Source organism: Pinus tabuliformis, chromosome 3_1, assembly GCF_031772625.1.
Source record: "Pinus tabuliformis cultivar Carrire ecotype Pingquan chromosome 3_1, CPIR1, whole genome shotgun sequence".
In the NCBI taxonomy this organism is placed as follows: domain Eukaryota; kingdom Viridiplantae; phylum Streptophyta; class Pinopsida; order Pinales; family Pinaceae; genus Pinus; species Pinus tabuliformis.
In genome coordinates, this window is record NC_142301.1 from 192,305,913 (window position 1) to 192,321,357 (window position 15,445).

Here is a 15,445-nt window from a genome sequence, read left to right on the forward strand (position 1 = left end):
TGATCCACCTCTGATTTGCAATTGTGATATCGCAAATTGCAATCCGGTACTGATGGGGGTTGATTTATTCATGCGTGGACCTCTTCCTTCTGTGATCTGCGAAATGAAAGGCCAATGGTGGCCTACCACTTGGCGCTTCCCCATTCACTGAGAGTTTTTCCACGTCATTTTCTTATGCCACATGTCCAAGTCAAACTTAAGTTTTGACTTGTTCTAACTTCTTTATATGAGCTCAGATTCGAGTGACGTTCACATCTTTGGAATCAGGATGATGAGAAATTCGATTTGAAGCTATGTTTATCGAGATTCTACCACTGTGAGTTTTTATTTTTTACCATGCCACTGGTACTTTAGAGATCCACCTAGATTATTCCTCGTTGATCAATACTCTTGGATCCTCTTGGATCACCGTTATACCTCAAATCTAGAAGATAGATGACAAATGGAGAGCCCAGATCTAGAGACAAGAAAACACCATTGACTTCTTGGTGAAAAATCATGCAGAATCGCCTATCCAAACGTCCATTTATGATAAAGGGATTTATTCACCTTCTCAGAACCTTTTGATTTCTGAGGTAAGGTTCCGACCACCTACGAAGAGCAGGTGTCGCTGCTCTGCTTTGTAAATATACACCGCTCTCTTCTACTCTCTCCCTCTCATTGTGCAGATAGCCCCATTTATATGTTGGTAGGCACGATCCTTCATAAACTGGGCAGTTTGAATAAATAACAAGTTTAGGCTGTTGGTTTCAACAACCGAGATTCTCCACAGATGGCGCGCAGCGTTTTCTGTAGTATTAGAAAATCCACTGGAAAAAAATTGACACAAACCATTTCACATTAACCTCAACCCAGCAGATAAATCGGCGCATACTCCTGAACCCAGTTGTTTTAACACGGAGAATTGACGCTTTAAACCAATGGAGAGACCTGAATCCTTAACAATAAGTGTTCTATGATAAATGTGGATTTGACGGGCTATTAACTGTAACACATAATCTATCACAAATCACAATCAGTTAAGGCCAAGGGTGATTCTCCATAACGGGCCGCTGCACAGTCCAAATTGCAATCTGCGAATCGGCGAACCCGACGAGTTTTAAAAAACACACCCTATAAGTGTATCGCATCTGGGATCCACTGGCATATCGCAATCGGTGGAGCCATGGGTAATATTATGTACACGGGACTTGGCACACAACAATGTACCATGCGCAATAAAAGGTGGACCTGGTGGAACTATCAAACCGTAGTATATAATATATGGGATCCGAAAGAAGTCTTCGTAAATCGCAATTAGTGAAACCAGTGGGTCTTATGGTTTTATAAATGCGGTGCTTGTGATATGTGATTGTGATATCGCAATTGCAACCCTAACTATGGGGGGACGATTTTGTGAAGCATTTCCCCTTTGCGATGTGTGATTGCGATCATCGGATCTCACTCTTCCTTATTTGGAGATGATTTGTAAAGGACTTGATCCACCTTAGATCTGTGATTGTGATATCGAAAATCACAACCTGGTACTTCTGGGGGCCAATTTCTTCAACCATGGACCTGTTCCTTATGCGATCTGGGAAATGCAGGGCCAATGGTGACCTACAACTTGGCGCTTCCCCATTCACTGAGTTTTATGCCACGTCATTTTCTTCTGCCACCTATCCAAGTCAAACTTAAGTTTTGACTTTCTCTAACTTGTTCATATGAGCTCTGATTCGAGTGTCATTCACACCACTAGAATCAGGATGGCGAGCACTTCGATCTGAAGCTAATTTTATCCAAACTTTTCCACTTTGAGTTTGAGCCTTTTTACCATCCTCATGGGTCAATCCTCATGGATCAATCCCCTTGGATTAATCCTCCTGGATCAAGAACTGATGAAGGAATCCTTCTTGGATAGTCTTCCAGAAGTAAAGGATATAAATGTTATAATAAAAGGCTCCAAAATATTGTTGAAAATATAAATGTTGTCATTGATGAAGCATCCATTGGTATTAAAAGGGAAGTACAATCCGATGACGAATCACCCCTTCTAAAATCCAATAAGTTGTAGGAGAAGAAGAAAGAGAAGCATTAGAAAAAGGAAATGAAAATACAAGTGTGTCAGAAAATACCATTAAGGTACGTTTATAAAAATCATCCTAAATCTCAATTCTAGGTGATAAGTAAGCACGAATACAAATGAGAAGAACTTTTGTTGGATCATCTAGTCACTTAGCCTTACTATCCACAAGTGAACCTCAAAATGTGAATCAAGCAAGCAAAGATGAATCTTGGGTTAAGGAAATGAATGAAGAACTTGATCAACTAGAAAAGAACCATGCATGGGAACTTGTAACAAGGCCTCATAATAAAAATGTAATTGGGACAAATTGGGTGTTTAAGAAAAAAACTAAATGAAAACGCAGAAGTAATTCGAAACAAAAGAAGACGTGTATGCAAAGGTTATGCTCAAAAATAAGGGGTAGACTTTGAAGATAGATTTGTGCCTACAAGTGACTTGAATCCATAAGAATATTGCTTGCATTTTCCATCTTTCAAAATTTTAAGGTATTTCAAATGGATGTTAAATTTGTATTTTTAAATGTGCAACTAGAAGAAGAAGTTTATATTGAAAAAACTGAAGGATTTATAATTAGCAATGATAAAAATATTGTTTGCAAACTTAAGAAGGAATTATATGGGTTAAAATGGGCTCCTCATGCATGGTATTATCGTCTTGACAGATATCTTCAACAATAGGGATTCAGAGTATGATCTACAGATAGAAATCTATATATCAAATACGACAAAGAAAAAATTTTGGTAGTAGTGGTTTATGTTGATGACATCATATTTGGAAGCAATGTTGAATCTATGAGTCAAGGATTTGCTTCATCCATGCAACAGGAATTTGAAATGTCTTTATTTGGTGAGCTAACATACTTTCTTGTTCTTCAAATTCATCAAACTAAGGATTGGCATCTTCCTTTCTCAAACCATGTATCTCAAGCAAATTATGAAGAAATATGGAATGGAAGACTGCAAGCCTGTATACACACCAATCGTAACAGGATGCAATCTCAGCCAAAATGATGGTTCTCTTATAGTTAATCATTCAAAATATAGACCTATGATTGGTAGCTTGATTTATCTTACAGGTACAAGACCAGACATTACGCATGTAGTTGGCATAGTTGGATGATTCCAAGAAAATCCTAAGGAAACTCATCTCGAGAAATTAAGATGATATTCAAGTATTTACAAAGCACTCAATATCTTAGTCTATGTGTTGAAAATTGTAGCAACAAATTCTCAATTTTATTTTGCTTGGATTAAATTGATAAATTTTGAATTTCCACATTAGCAGACAACTTGGATGCAGTTAACTTGTGTGACATGGATTGGGCTAGCCAGTTTATTCAGTAAATTCGAGTTGGAGGAGTTAAAGTTCATTTTGCATGTATGATTGCTAATTTGTAGCAATCAAGGTTAGTTATCTCAAGGTGTTTTCAGTTAAACTAGTTCCAACTTTTGGAGGAAGTAGTGGAAGGTCAGTTAACTAGTGGGACTCTAGTCAAACTCAATGATCATCCAGATACCTAATGAATCAGCCTAAAATAACTAGTGCATGCAGAAAATTTGAGTTACCTAGTTGAGGTGGAGATTCAAAGGCGGTGTAACATCACTTGTAGACTAGTCTTGAGTGTGAAAGTGTTCCATGCAGTTAGATGATCGCCATAAAGGAATTGTTAAATTCAATTGAGGAAATTTGCTAACTAATAGGGGGCTAATTCCTTAAGGAACAACACAAGGAAATGTGATCTCAATCTAAGGAAAAATTTGACCAAGTCTGGGTTAGAGGCCTTCAGTGATTAGGGGGATAGGTTTTGCACTTGCAAGGTGAGATCAGTTGAGAAAAGCAATTGTAATACATCTCTATTTCACTTTATTAATGCAAGAGAAATTAGGGTTTTTATCAAAATTATTTCCCCAAAGAAAAATACTTGTTGCATGTGTGTTATTCCTTCTTGCATGTCTAAATTGCTTTTTCTCAATTGTGAAATAATGTCTGCAAAGTAGTAGTGTAGATCTATTTCTTGTGATTTTGATTAAAATTTCATGAGCAACTGAAAATATACAACCTAATTTCTACATGGTATCAGAGCTTGATTCACATTAGAGAAGGAAATTTGAAGTTATATCTCATAGGTTCAAATTTGAAGATCATTGTAGCAGGATTTCTTCAGAGCTAAGAAGATGGCCTTCAATGGACTAAGGCTAGAGTATCCCTTGGAAGGCACCTCTAATTTTTTTGCATGGAAGGACCACATGGAGGAAGTATTGGATGAAAACGGGTTGCTTTAATATATCAAGACAGATGTTGCAAAACAACAACCATTTGATGCCCATAACCTTGCTCAGTGGAAGAAATATGTAGCCAAGGTGAGGAGAACCATCTTGGAGGGAGTACGGGATCATATTTTCTCGAATCTCCACGGAAAAGAAACATCATTCTTGATGTGGAAAGCAATGAAAGAATTGTTTGAGAATAATAGTGACCACAGGAAGTTGGCGCTCAAGGATAAACTTCAAAGTATCAAGATGACAAAGAATGACGCAATTCTGAAGTATCTGAGCAAGTTTACACAGTGTCATGATGAACTTGGAAAGGTAGGTGTTAATGTCCCTGAAGAAGACTTGTTAACCTTAGCCCTTCTAGGCCTTCCCAAGAGCTGGCATAACTATCAAGATTCAGTTAATGGGAGGGAGAAAATACCGATTTGGGAGTGCTTATGGTTTGATTTAGTATAGGAAGAAATAAGGTGGAATACCAGAGATGGGACTTCATCCAAGGGTGAGGATGACAAAAACTTTGCATTGGATGGAAAGGAAAAGAAGATAAATGGCAATAATTAACTATAGGCCTCCCCAATAATCATGCAATAGATAACTATAGGCCTCCCCAAAGGAGCACTTCAGCAGCAGGATGTATGAAAAGGATGTACTTTGGGAAAGTACACAAAATCCACATTCCATGGTCACGACAACAAAGGACATGTAGTCCTTGAAAGGATCCACTCTGATGTTTGTGGACCTTTCTCGACAACTGCCAATGCCAAGCACAAATATTTTTTCATTTTTTATTGATGACTTTTCACGGAAGTGTTGGATCTTCTTCATGCGGAAGAAGGATGAAACATTCTCTAAGTTCATAGAATTCAAGGCACTTGTTGAGAAAGAAACGGGAAAAAAGGTGCAGGCTCTTAGGAGTGATAATGAAGGTGAGTATGTGTTGAATGAATTTAAAAATTTATGTGTAAAAATAGGCATTCGACGAGAGTTGATAGCACCCCACAACCCACAACAGAATGGGGTGGCTAAGAGGAAGAACCATATCATTGTGGGAGTAGTGAAGGTGATGTTGCAGGATCAAGGCCTACCTTTGCATTTGTGGGTTCATGTATGCAACACAATAGTCTATTTGTAGAACCGAAGATCGCATTGGATTCTTAGCATGATTAAATTGGAGGAGGATTTATCGAGGAGAAAGTTGAATGTGTCACACTTCAGGATTTTTGGAGCCTCTATTCACTGCCATGTCTCCAAAGAATCAAGGAAGAAGCTAGAGCCAACACTGGAATTGGGAGTATTTGTGGGTCACGCAGAAACTCGCCACAACTACCGTGTGTACCTTCCATCCCTAAAAATGATAGTTGTGTGAAGGGATGTAAAATCTGATGAAAACAATGCCACATGATGCTCTCTAAAGAGGGAGCTTTAAATCCCACGAGAAGAGGATCTTTTAGCTCCGAAAGATAGACATAAATAAGTTGTGTAACACCCACGAATTGAGGATCAGAGAATGGAGACAGCCACTCAAACATAACCATCCAAAATATATATATATTAGTTTTCTAATTCAAAGAATAAGAGGTATAATATCACATTATATATATATATATATATATATATATATATATATATATATATATAGCTTAGTTTTCTAATTTAAAGAATAAGAGGTATAATATCACAGATAAAAACTCCGTTGAAGTTTTCTAATTCAAAGAATAAGAGGTATAATATCACAGATACTGCGGATTCGGTTTGGGTTTATGTTTTAGAATGACGTACTATAACGATGGCGGGAAAATATTGAAATAAATTTCAATTTCACTTGACTTAAGCTTTAGAATGCCGCCCTATAAAAATCTCGAAACCAAAAATCTACGATTTCATGGAAATGAAATATTGAAATAGAATTAGATGAGGGTGACCCATTATCCTTTATTGTTCTTAAAGGTGGTTTTTCATTTAAACGAGATATATTCGAGTTAGGCTTTTTCCTTTTTTTCTCTTAAATTTTAATTTTGGTATTTCAAACAAGATTAAAAGGTACAATTTTATGATTGTCAAGTAGCATTTAACTTAGAATCATTGTCTAGCTTTTGCAGCTTAGGGAGTTGTAGGGTTAGTCTGCATGCCTCTTGGGAGCTTCTTTGTAACGAGATCATCTCTTGAATTCTTCAGTGGTAGGGGAAAAATGGTGCTAGCTATAGTTTATATGGAAATTTAGAAATTAAAAAAAAAAAAAAAAAAAAATTAAAAAAAATATTATTCAAATTTTGCATAAGAACAGACTCTATTCATAAACCAATCAAATCAATAAGATTTTATAACTATATAAATTCAACAATTTCACATATACACATTAAAATTAAAATTGATGATTATTAATTATATAAATTAATAAAAATAGTTTCACACATACACATTAAAATTAAAATAAAAATTAAAATTAAAATTGATGATTATTAATTATATAAATTAATAAAAATAATATAATTAGAGTAAAATGATAAGAATAATTTAAGATTATGTAATATTAGAAAATATAAAACTAGCACAATTACATTAAAAATATTAATGTGATTGATATAGGCTAAAGACTATATTTATATTCACCATTGGTAAATATATAATAATAAAAATAATATTACAAAAAAACTATTACAATAAAAACATTATTATTATTATTATTATTATTATTATTATTAATTAATTAATAATTATTTAATATTAACGGTAAATTATCATATTTAAATTTAAAGTATATAGTATTAATAAATAATAAAAATCTAAATAACAATAATCATTTAGTAATAATTATGATAATTTTAAAATGAATTAAGCAAAGTTTTCTGGTAGAAATCACGTAAAAGAAATTTTTGGCCTACGTGTTTCGAACTAACAAGTGTGGTTCATTATCAAATTAACAAGTGTGGTTCATTATCAGGACGAGATGAAGAGGCAGACCATGGAAAAGGCTTAAATAGAGAGCAATGTAAAGACCAAAATTTCAAGTAACAGCTATATTTGAACAATAATATTTAAATTACCATATTAATTTATTAATATATTAAAAACAAATATTATTAAAAAATGGCTAGTTTTGAAAATTAATATATAAATTATGATATTAGTTTATTAATTTATTAAAAACAAATATTAATAATAGATAACATTTTTTAGGATTCAACTGGGTTAAGTAAGTCATTCATCTATGACCATTTCCATGAGAGGTAATTGTAACTGACTAATTTCTCATGATTTTTGAATAGTCCACTTAGCACTCATTGCGAAAACCCCCAATACTTAATTCAAAAGAGTGAAGGGAACTCTACTTGAATGGTTCATGAGGCACAATAATTGCTAAGGTTTTGCAAATGGGGTAGCAAGCAAGTGGGCTTGACTGTGGGAAAAACTCCACAGTTAAGCGCGCTTGAGCTAGAGGCGATCTCAAATGGGTGACCTCCCGGGAAGTCCTAGTTACCCAGGTGCAAGCCTCAGAAGTGATGATTGATGCTATGTGATTTATTTCACTAGTTTCAATCCCACTTCTTCACCCCTATGAGCATCACCTGATGCAATGAGTGCTAAGTGAACTATTCAAAAATCATGAAAAACTAGTCAATTACGACTACCTCTCATGGAAATGGTCATAGATGAATGATTTACTTAATGCAGTTGAATCCCAAAAAGTGATATCTAATATAAATTAATTTATTAAAATCAAATATTATTAAAAAAAAAAACTAATAAGAATAAAAAAATCAAAGTCAAACTTGAGGGAAGTCAAAAATTATAAAAATTAGTGATGACCCTAATCCAGACGAAAGACATTTAATAAATAAAATTAATTAATGGAAATAAAATAAACTGAATTAAAAATAATTAATGGAAAATAAATAAAATAAAACAAAAATATACACAAGTCAAAAGACATATATCTATATCTATATATATATATAGATAATAAAAAAATATTTAAAAGAATATAAAAATAAAAATAAAAATAATATATATATATATATATATATATATATATATATATATATATATATATATATATATATTCAAAGAAAAGTAATCAATAGATAAAACAAAGTCAACAATAAAATATGGGCCTATGTCTCATTAAACAAATAAGAAAAATACGAAAAGGAGTTAAGAATGAATAGGATGATAAAACACTTAAGAAAACACGAAGGGTCAAGAAAATAAACTCTAATGAAGAATAAATCAACAATAAATATTATAAAAAGGACACCAATACCTACATAGATAAACAAATAAATAAAATAAATCCCAAAAAGAAACCTAAAAAACTAGGAGGACAAGAGAGGGATCCAACTTTTAATAATATTCCAACCATCATCTCTATTCAAATTATTAGGTCTTTTTTTAATTTCTAGGGCCTCCCTCAATTTACGATGATGGAAATGATTAACCCTAGCAATGACTTGGGCCTCCTCAATGTAGATGTGATGCTTAGATTTATCTGCACACTCTGCCAAAACAGAGGAGCGGGTCCTGCCATGCTTGATGTTAGCGGCATGCTCACGAATCATTTGATTAATCGAGCGACTAGTCTCCCCAACATAGGGAGTCCCCCAAGAGCATGGAATAACGTAAACACCCTTCATATGCTTGGGTTCACTAGGTCTTTTATAGATCTAAGGGAGCTCCAGATTGTATTTAAAGGCCTAAAGGTTGAAGCCACCTAAATACCATCTAGAGCTCCCTTAGGACTATAAAAGACCTAGTGGACTCCAAGGATTCAAGGATTCCTTTTAATTGTAAGAACAATGATTCCTTTTAATTGTGGCTTTTAATTACCTTTCAATTTACTTAGAGAGACAACCAAAAGACTATTCATTTAATTGTTAACCGAGGGTTTGTAAGGGAACTTTCAAATTGTCATGCACAATATATATATGCTAGTACAATTGTGTAGGTTTCTTGAAGTTGTAATAAGTAAATGATTGTCACAGTTCAAGATAGACATTTTTTCAAGCCACCTCATGCCTGCGATCTTTCAATTCTTGAAGTTGTAATAAGTAAATGATTGTCACAGTTCAAGATAGACATTTTTTCAAGTCACTTCATGCCTTCAATCCTTGAAGCCAATCCACACTTGTAAGAATGTAAATCACGTTGTTTAATTTATATTAGAGAAAAGTAAATTGCATGAAAGTAAATCAACTTGTGGGAAAAATAAAGCACATCAACATCTAAAGATGACTTTGTCAAGTGTCAAAAATGATCTTGATTGTTGTAACTAATATGTAGTTACACGTGCAATAGAAATGCATTTAATAAAAAAATCATTATCTCACACTTTCTTGAAAAAAAATGAAACCATAAACCGAATTCAAACATTAACTAATTCAAACTATTTAAAAAAGCATAATTTTTAATATTTTAGAAATTAAACAATGCTAAATCTATATCAGAATTACAACAAAACCCCTAACCCACATGATGTTATAATTCCGAAGTTGTAAAAATTAGTAATTTATTAGAATTGCAACCATACCAAAAATAAAATACATACCTAAATAAATGGAAATAGAAATTTTCACTACAATTAAATTATATATATAAACAATACTTGATTAAAGAAGGGGGCCTTCCTCCTTAGAAGAGACACTAGTTAGAAAAGTGATAAAATGTGAATCCTCAAGAAGCCATTAATGAAATAGGGAAAAATTCATTGAAAATTGCAAAAATAAAATGCTCATTTATAATTACAAACTACTACCATCTTGAAACTTACAAATTCTTTCTCTCGTCTCTCAAAGAAAGCGAGATATTTTATAAAAAGTATATTCTTTCTGAAATCAACCAAACAGATAGATGGACAGCTAGGATTTGTTGTACGCTTAGCTAGATTTGGTGTGGCGTGAGGCCGCGGGACATGACTCTCGATATAGCTCACGTACCGCCAGATGGCACTGGCCGGGATGCCACTCTGGTGAATCTACCTCTGCCTCTGTGGCCTCCATTGCTACTCCCTATGAGGAAGGATCAAAGCAGGGAATCAGATTATCACATGCAAAGGAGAAAATAACAGTAGGTAAGCCCGGAACGTAACGTCATACTATAGTGTCCAGTGGGCGTTAGGTTTGATTGGTAAGGGGAGTGGCTGGTAAACTATCGATGCGCTTGGGATGGGCTCTATCCGTGGGTATGGATGGCGCAGCCCCCCTTACTGTGTGCCTGTCCGCTGCCTCGCCTTGCTATCTGTCCTTCAACCACTGCTATTGAGACTGCTCTTACGGGTGCTGCTAGCTTAGTTACTTAATCAAGGTAAACAACTCGCTCGCTATAGGACAGGAACTCGATCTCGATCTGCTCGAACTCAATCTGGATCTGCATTTGGGTCCGTACATGTAACTGCATCTGTTTTCGATACGGGATATGGGTAAACTACGCTACAGGATCATTATCTGGGCGTGAAAATTGGAGTGTCTGGTCTTTCGACTGAAAATAAAATCCTTCCTCCTATTACATTTATTAAAGTATTATGTTTTAATCCTATTACATCCATTAAAGGATTATGATTTTAGATACAATGATAAAAATAATGAAAGCAAATTAGTTTTATTTTCTTTAATTACATTGTTCTAATGATGGATATATGCTTTCATTACATTACAATAATAATGGAATGGATATATGCATGCATGTGAGTAAAGAGGAATGCTCTGGTTGCCACACTGTTAACTCTGTACTTCAAAAGACGAGGAAGAGGACGCACCCTATCTTGTGGAAGAGAAATTTGTGGAGTCGCAAGGCAACATGAAGTTTGTTGTGGTAAATAAATAGGGTTTAGAAAGTATTTTGACAACCTCGCTCATGGAAGGTCTCACATCCTTTTCATACTGAACTCGAAGCAATGTTGTTTTCAAGACTCCCTCCACCTCTTTCGAATCAAAATTTCCATGCAATTTGGGAGCCACTACTTCCTCAATCCCTCTCCCTTTCCTCATCATTATAGACACCAATTACACCAAATGTCCACAATTTTGGACTATTGAATTGGATAATGAACTTCGTCTAGTCACCATCACTAGAAAAACAATTGTGAAGCTATAAACATCCACCTTCGCCATGATTGGCAAATTCATCGTCCACTCCAGTGCTAAGTAACCATGAGTGCCTTCAATTTTGGAGAAGGAGAATGCTCGATCTCTGTCTACCAGCTTTGATAAACCAAAATCAGAAACCTTGGGACAAAATTTCATGTCCAGAAGTATGTTTTGGGGCTTGATTTCACAGTGCGAATCCACTCCAAATATTCTTTGTGGAGGTAGGCTAAACCCTTGCCCATGCCTACTGCAATCCCAAATCTTTCTTTCCAGTGCAAAACTCTATCATTTTTTTCTGTGACCAGATACTTGTCCAGAGACCCATTGTCAAGGTATTCATAAATGAGCAACCTGTGTTTCTTTCCGCACATAAACCAAAAAAACGAACTGGATTCATGTGATGGACTCTCCCAATCATACTCACTTCTGCCTAGAACTAATCATGACCTTGCGATAGCCCTTCTTGTTGCTTTACAACTATCACCTCACCATTGGGAAGCACGCCTTTGTACACCATCCCAAAACCTTCTTCCCCCAGTTTTATTTTGAAGTTATCAGTTGCCTTCTTCAACTCTTAAAAGCTGAACTTCTTTAATCCCTAGGGAATCACTGAGTAAAAACCTAGACTATCTAAGCCAGGATCTCTAAATGCTCTAAGCATATATCGTAATCCAAATATTACGCAAAGAAACTATGCCACACCAAAATAATCATAAATCCTAGCATATATTTGACAACTCTTCTTGTCTTATTCTTCTTGTATTGGTTCATCCCAGACACAATGGGTTTTAGAGCCAAACAATTTAATGGCAAAGACTAAAACGACACAGTAGTAGAATTAGAAACAGAAGAATCATTGCCGGAAACTTTGATATACATGTGGTTTTGCGGACCAGGAGATCGATATCTGTTAGATCAGAGCATACATAACACACAACAGATTTATACTCAGAGATAGACAAATGGAGAAACAACAAGATTACTCAATCAGAAACAGCAGAATAGATAAAACAATCATTGGAGAACAGAAATCACTTTGCATTACATAATAGGCTTTAGCCTTGGCTTGCTTTCCTTGTCCAAGGAAATTACAAATTTATAGAGGCAGAAGAAGGATATAGAATCCTGTATGTGATTCAGATGGAGATCTAGAATGATCTAGAAACTAATGGCGGTGTAGAAAGATCTAGGAACTATTGGCGGTGTAGAAGAATCCAGAATCCTGCATGTGATTCTAGAAACTATTGGCGGTGTAGAAGGATCTAGAATCTTGCATGAATTTTGCTTCACACTTAACATTCTCCCACTTGAAGCCAAATAAGAGTCATCAAGTCACACCGATTCCTACCATGCCTCTACATAACTCATGTTTATTTCATGGGAGAATCTTAGTGAGCATATCAGCAAGGTTCCTATCTGTATGGATCTTTTCCAAGGATTACTGTTCTTCCTCCAACATATATCGGATCCAATGGTACCTTTAGTCAATGTGCTTTGTTTTTGAATGAAATGATGGGTTTTTCGCCAAGTGAATGGCGCTCTGACTATCACAATATAACACATACTTGTTGTGCTTTATTCTTATCTCTCTTAGGAATCGCTGCATCCACAACATATCTTTACAAGCTTCTGTTGCAGCTATGTACTCTGCTTCTGTTGTAGAGAGGGCTACTATTCTTTGTAGCCTTGACACCCAAGATACTGCTGCACCTGCAAATGTATACAAATAACCTGTAGTGGACTTTCTGGTATCCATATCTCCAGCCATATCCACATCTGTAAATCCTTCAAGCACAGTCTCATCATGACCAAAACATAAACAATAATGACTAGTACCCTTGAGATACCTCAAAATCCATTTTACTGCTTGCAAATGTTATTTTTTTGGATTGGTAAGGAACCTACTCACTACTCCCACTAAATATGCAATGTCTGGTCGTGTGCATACCATGGCATACATCAAACTGCCAACTGTTGAAGCATAAGGAATCTTTCTCATCTCTTCTTTCTCCTTGTCATCACTAGGACATAATTCAGTACTCAGCTTGAAGTGGGCTGCAAGGGGTGTACCAACTGGCTTGGCATCCTTCATATTAAACCTGTCAAGCACCTTCTTGATATATTTTTCTTGTGACAGCCACAACCTTTTGTTTTTCCTGTCACGCATAATATGCATGCCCAATATCTGTTGTGTTGGTCGCAAATCCTTCATTGGAAATTTGCTACCCAAATCATTCTTCAACCTATTGATCTTATTCTTATCATGCCCAAAAATCAACACGACATCCACATATAACAATAATATGATATACTTTCCTTGATCATACCTCTTGATATAGACACAATTGTTAGCTTCCAACCTCTAAAAACCATGTTCCAACATGAATGAATCAAATTTCTTGTACCATTGTCGAGGTTCTTGTTTCAACCCATAGAGAGTCTTCTTCAACCAACAAACAAGGCCTTCTTTGCCTTTTTCTATGAAGCCTTCTGGCTGCTCCATATAAATTTCTTCCTCCAATTCACCATGAAGGAAAGCAGTTTTTACATTTAATTGTTCACATTCTAGGTCTAAAGCAGCAACTAGACCAAGAATGCCTCTAATAGATGACATTTTAACAACATGTGAGAAAATTTCAGTGACGTCAATACCTTCTTTTTGGGAAAAACCTTTCACCACCAGCCTTTCTTTATACGTCTCCTTCTTTTCGTCACCTTCATGCTTAATCCTGTACACCCATTTGTTTTGTAGAGCCTTTCTACCTTTTTGGAGGTTTACCAACTCCCAAGTTTTATTTTCCTGCAAAGAGTTCATTTCTTCTTCCATTGCTTTCTTCCATTATTTAATGTGCTCGAATTTACAAGCTTCTTGAAAACAATTAGGTTCACCTTCGTCAGTCAACAAAATATAGTTTGAAGGAGGATACCTTTGTGAAGGCTTATGAGGCCTAGAAGATCTGCAAACCAACTGTGGTGGTGCATTATCAGGTTGAATCTCTTGTAAAGGTTCCTTTAAGATTCCTTCTTCTTGTTGTTCATCATTTTCCACTTGTTGTTCTTCATGGTCTTGAATTTGTTGTTCATTTTCTTGTATTGGTGGTATGTTTTCCTACTCCTCTTCAAACTTGTTAATAACCTTCTTGACCTCCAACTCACCTATAGTCCTCTTGAACATTTCTGACTCATTAAATATAACATCCATGCTTCTAATAATTTTATGTTTGACTGGATCCCATAGACGATAACCAAGATCTTCATCTGCATATCCCAAAAAAATGCATTTCATAGATTTATCATCTAGCTTAGTTCTATTTTCTTTGGGAATATGTACGAATGCTTCACATCCAAAGATTTTCAAGTGAGAATAATTCAAATTCTTACCAGTCCAAACTTCTTCAGGGATACCGCCATCCAAGGTTGTAGTTGGAGATCTATTTATGAGGTAGCAAGTGGTCTTGACTGCTTCAACCCAAAAATTATTCTCCAAACCAGAATTGGAAAACATACTTCGCACCTTTTCCATAATGGTGTGATTCATCCTTTCTGCAACACCATTTTGTTGAGGAGTACCAGGCACAGTCTTCTCATGCTTTATGCCAAACCTATTACAATATTCCTTAAATGCATTTGAGCAATATTCTCTACCATTATCTGTTCTTAAACACTTCAACAATTTATTAGTCTCTCTTTCAATAACAACATGGAATTTTTGAAATATTCCAAACACTTCACTTTTATTTTTCATAGGATATGCCCAAACCTTCCTGGATGCATCATCTATAAATGTTACAAAATATGATTCTCCTCCTAATAATTTGATGTTAATAGGCCCAAACACATCTAAGTGTACCAATTCTAACACATTTTTCTTTCTGTCATGGCCACCTCTAAGGAATGAAACCCTTCTTTGTCTACCATATATAAAATGCTCAAAAAGATCAAGATTGTAGGATTTCAAACCTGGCAATAAATTTTTACCAACAAGATTTTTAAGCCCTTCTCGCTCATGTGACCCAAACGCTTATGCC